Raw genomic sequence first — 6,000 nt, 5'->3', positions numbered from 1 at the left:
GCAAACATATGAAATGCACATTCAAATGCACCATACAAGTTTATGAGCTTGCTCCCCCTACTTGTGTGCTCAAAGTTTTAATTTATCCCTTTCCTTTGTCATATCTCTCCCCCTATGTCAAGTTCTCCCCCATTGTTGTCTTTTCATTATCTTAGTACACTAATATCTTTGTTTTTCTCCCCATGTTCTAATATCTTTGTTTCTCTCCCCCTTTGTCATCAATGACCACAAAGGTTCAAAATGTAGATATCCCAAAATTTGGTCCAATCTAGATCATTTGCCAAAGATATTTAACTCAGTTTGATCCAAGGACAAGCTTCTTCATGCTTCCAAATAAGGGTTATCTTGTACCATGTTGAGTTAAACACTTATAGCTCATTTTCTAGACCAAACACTAGGTTTACAAGCCCACAAACATGTCATATGCTACCACTAGATCAAGATAAGCATAGAAGCAATAGTGGTACCATACAATCATCAAATTCATTTGATTTTCATGAATGAGCCTACTAACTATGAAAGATGTCTATATGCGCTAAACAAGTCCTTAGCAAGGATGTATGCCATGCCAATCAACTTTTACCTTGGATTGCTCAAAGGAGAGGCATATCATAGAAGTGGGGGGTGCATCAACACATATTTGAGAAATCCAATATGTTCATCTCATTCCTTAGCTTGCAAAACCTTTTCTCATCCAATGGCTTGGTGAATATATCGGCAAGTTGATCTTCGGTGCCTACACTCTCAATGCAAATATCCCCTTTTTGTTGGTGGTCTCTTATGAAATGGTGGCGGACATCAATGTTCCTTGTTCTTGCATGTTGAACCAGATTGTTGGTCAACTTGATTGCACTCTCATTGTCACATAGCAGTGGCACTTTCTTGAACTTGATTCCAAAATCACTGAAAGTGGCCTTTATCCAAAGTATTTGTGCACAACAACTACCGACAGATATGTATTTGGCTTCGGCGGTTGATAATGCAACACTATTTTGCTTCTTTGATGACCATGAAACAAGTGATCTTCCCAACAATTGACATGTGCCTGAGGTGCTCTTCCTTTCAACCTTGCATCCCACATAATCCGAGTCGGAGTAACCAACTAGCTCAAACTTTGCTCCTTTGGGATACCACAAACCAACATTTGGTGTATGCTTCAAGTACCTCAATATTCTCTTTGTAGCCTTCAAATGAATTTCTCTTGGTGAGGCTTGAAATCTTACACACATGCATACACTAAACATGACATCCGGCCTTGATGCGGTCACATAGAGTAGGCTTCCAATCATAGACCGATACAATTTTTGATCCACCATATTGCCACTTGCATCACTATCCAAGTTACCATTTGTTCCCATTGGTGTGCTAACGGCTTTACTATCACTCATGCCAGACTTTTTGAGCATGTCCTTGATATACTTGCCTTGGCTTACAAATGTATCATTCTTCAATTGCTTGATTTGAAGACCAAGGAAGTAACTTAACTATCCAATCATGGACATCTCAAACTCATTAGCCATCATCTTTCCAAACTCATCACAAAAGTCTTGATTGGTTGATCCAAATATGATGTCATCAACATAGATTTGCAATACAAATAGATCTTTTCCAATCTTCTTGATGAAAAGAGTGGTGTCAACCTTGCCCATTATGAACTCTTTAGATAGTAGGAAGTCCCTCAATCTCTCATACCATGCTCTAGGTGCTTGCTTCAAGCCATACAATGTCTTCTTCAACTTGTACACATGGTTGGGCTTCTTGTCATCTTCAAAATTAGGAGGTTGCTCAACATATACTTCTTCATTGATATAACCATTGAGAAATGCACTATTAACATCCATTTGATAGAGCTTGATGTAGTGGGCACAAGCATATGCTAGCAAGATTCTAATTGCTTCCAATCTAGCAATCGGGGCATATGTTTCTCCAAAGTCAAGACCTTCAACTTGTGTATAGCCTTGTGCTACCAATCTTGCTTTGTTCCTTACTACTATCCCATCTTGATCTTGCTTGTTTCTAAAGACCCATTTGGTTCCAATTACATTGTGTCCCTTTGGTCTTTCTACCAATTCCCATACTTGATTGCTTGTGAAATTATTCAATTCTTCATGCATAGCATTCACCCAATCAACATCCTTTAATGCTTCATCTATCTTCTTTGGTTCAATAGATGACACAAATGAGAAATGCTCACAAAATGAAGCCAATCTTGATCTAGTTTGCACACCTCTTGAAATATCACCAATGATAGTGTCCAATGGATGATCCCTTGCAATATTGGTTGGTTGGAGCATTGGAACTTGATTGCTTGCACTTGCTTGATCATTGGGTTGAGATGATGTACTAGCCACTTGATCTTGTTCATTATCATGAGATCCACTTGTACTAGCTTGAGTTGTATCATCTTGCACATTTGAGTTAGAGAGCACTTGCACTTGATCATCTTCATCATCATTCACTTGCCTAGGCCTCAATTCACCAACATCCATGTTCTTCATGGCATTTGAAAGTTGAATGCCTCTAACATCTTCCAAGTTCTCATTCTCTACTTGTGAACCCTTGGTTTCATCAAATTCAACATCATGAACTTCCTCAAGAGTACCACTATCCAAATTCCAAACTCTATATGCTTTGCTTATAGTGGAATAATCAAGTAGGAATCCTTCATCACATTTCTTATCAAACTTGCCCAATCTAGTGCCTTTCTTCAAGATATAGCATTTGCAACCAAAGACCCGAAAATATGCAATGTTGGGCTTTCTACCATTCAAGAGCTCATATGGTGTCTTCTCTTTCAATGGGTGACAATAGAGATGGTTGCTACAATAGCAAGCCATGTTGATAGCTTTGGCCCAAAAGGATTGACTCACATTGTACTCACTAAGCATAGACCTTGCCATATCAATGAGTGTTCTATTCTTCCTCTCAACAAGGCCAATTGATTATGGAGTGTACTTGGCCGAGAATTGATGTCTAATTCCAAATTCATCACACAACTCATCAATTCTAGTGTTCTTGAACTCACTACCATTGTCACTTCTAACTCTCTTGATGGTTGTTTCAAACTCATTGTGAATGCCTTTGACAAACGATTTGAAAGTTGCAAACACGTCACTTCTGTCCACTAGAAAGAATATCCATGTGTATCTAGTGTAATCATCCACTATCACAAAGCCATATATATTACCACCAATGCTAGTGTATTGAGTTGGCCCAAATAAATCCATGTGCAATAACTCAAATGCTTTACTAGTGCTCATCATGCTTTTCTTAGGATGGGTGTTTCCAACTTGTTTGCCGGCTTGACAAGAGCTACAAAGCTTATCCTTCTCAAACACAACATCTTTCAAGCCTCTAACCAAGTCATGCTTAACCAATCTATTTAATTGATTCATTCCAACATGACCAAGCCTTCTATGCCATAACCAACCCATGTTAGACTTAGTGAGCAAGCATGTTGATAATCTAGCTTCACTAGCATTGAAATCAACCAAGTATAGATTCTCATATCTAAAGCCTTTGAAGATCAAGTTAGAGCCATCTACACTTATGATCTCTACATCATCTACCCCAAATATGCATTTGAATCTAAGATCACATAATTGAGCCACGGATAGCAAATTGAAGTTCAAGCTCTCTACTAGCAACACATTGGAAATACTCATGTCATTGGATATTGCAATCTTATCAAGCCCTTTGACCTTGCCTTTGCCATTGTCACCAAATGTAATACTATCATAACCATCATTGCCATTGGTGTTGATTGAGTTGAACATTCTTGCATCACCGGTCATGTGTTGAGTACACCCACTATGAAAAACCCAATGCCTTCCTCTAGCTTTGTAATTGACCTACAAAAGAAGATCAATTCTTTTTAGGTACTCAAGCTTGCTTGGGTCCTTGAAGGTTAGTCACTAAGCTCTTTGGTACCCAAATGGCTTTCTTCTTTAAACCCATCCATGGTTTACCAATGAACTTAGCCTTCACACCATTTGTACCCTTAGTAAGTACATAGAAAGAATCAAGCTTAATGGAGGATACATTAGCATTTTTGCTTTTATTCTTGCATTCATACTCTTTATGACCAACTTGCTTGCAACTAGTGCAAAACCGACCATTATTCTTCTCAAAACTAGTCTTGTGAGGAGCAAAGGTCGCCTTGCCTTTCTTGGGGGTATAGCCCAATCCCTCTTTGTTGAGAGAAGCTCTTTGGCTACCCAAGCACATAAGCAAGCGGTCCTCACCACCATAGGCCTTAGCCAAAGTGTGAGTGAGCTTGTTGACCTCCTTCTTGAGGTTCTCATTCTCAACCATTAGTGAGGCATCACAAGTGAAACCATCACTACTAGATGAGGTGGAAGTAGAAGTACTACAAGAAGGGTTAGTGGGAGCAACAATGATAGGCATAGATAATCATTCATCAATTATATCACAAGTTAAGCCTATATTGCAAGTTTCAACATGCTTCTTTTTATTTTGCTCATCAAGCAAAGAGGAATGAGCCTTTTCAAGCTTTTTGTGAGCCTTGCCAAGCTTCTCATGGGCTTCCTCTAGCCTCTCATGAGTTGCTTTGAGCTCATCAAGGGCTTGCTTAAGTTCTTTTACCTCCTTATTCAAGCTCTTGCATTCCCTTCTCTTAATGTCAAAGTGTTATTGAGCATCTTCTAGCATGTTATATAATTCATCTTTAGTAGGTTCATCATCATCATTATCACTATCATTTTCATTATCATGTTCATCATCACTTCGATCATCACAAGTTTGTACCTTAGTGGCCTTAGCCATGAAGCATGATAGAGTGTCAAAGAGAGAAGGCTTCTCATTGATAGCAATGCTTGCAAGTGCCTTCTTCTTGGTGGTCTTGTCATCATCACTATCATCATCATCACTTGAGGAAGCATCACTATCCCAAGTGACCACATATGAACCACCCTTCTTCTTGAAGGTCATCTTGTCTTTCTTCTCTTTCTTTTCCTTCTTGTCCTTCTTCTTGTTCTTCTTGTTGTCATCATCATTGTTGCTATTGTATGGACATTGAGCAACAAGATGATCTTTGCTTCCACATTTGAAGCACCTTCTTGACTCTTCCTTTTTCTTGGATGAAGATTTATTTCTTCTAGCATGGTACCCTTTCTTCATCATGAACTTGCCAAATTTCTTGACAAAGAGAGCCATCTTCTCATCATCATCATCATCATCCCATGAGCCATCATCTTCACTTGATGTATCTTGCTTTGCCTTGCCCTTGGATGATGTGGCCTTGAATGCCACACTCTTCTTCTTTTCATCTTTCTTCTCCTTCTTTTCTTCCTTCTCATCATCATCTCTATATGTATCATCGATCATTATATCTCCCAACACTTGGTTTGGTGTCATGGTGTCCAAACCACTCCTTACTAGAATAGTGACCAATGTGCCAAATCTTGAAGGTAAACATCTCAAGAACTTATGGAAGAAGTCATTGTCCTTCACCTCTTCTCCAAGTGCTTTGAAATCATTGACAAGCACTTGAAGCCTATGGAACATCTCTGGCACACTCTCATCCTCCTTCATCTTGAAGCTTGCAAACTTCTCTTTGAGAATGTATGCCTTTGCACCCTTCACGGCATGAGTGCCCTCAAATGATTCTTCCAACTTCTTCCAAGCCTCATGAGCCATCTCAATATTCTTGATTTGCTCAAATGTTCTCTCATCAATTGCATCATGAATAGCACTTAGAGCAATGTCATTTTTTTGGAGAAGCACTTCTTCGGCCACGGTGGGATTCTCCAGATCTTCAATCTCAATTTTGGTTTCTACCACCTTCCACACCTTTCTATTGATTGACTTGATATGCGTGGTCATCTTTGACTTCCAATAAGGATAATTTGTGCCATCAAGTTGGGGTGGCTTCTTGGTGTTGTTGATTTGAGCCATTTTTACACCAAATGTTGTTAAGCCTCAAATCACGGTGACCTCGGCTCCGATACCACTTGAAAGGTCCTAATGGCTAGAGGGGGG

This window comes from Miscanthus floridulus, chromosome 15 (assembly GCF_019320115.1).
Source record: "Miscanthus floridulus cultivar M001 chromosome 15, ASM1932011v1, whole genome shotgun sequence".
Classification (NCBI taxonomy): Eukaryota; Viridiplantae; Streptophyta; class Magnoliopsida; order Poales; family Poaceae; genus Miscanthus; species Miscanthus floridulus.
The sequence above is the reverse complement of the archived record's forward strand: the minus strand, read 5'-3'. Positions refer to the sequence as shown.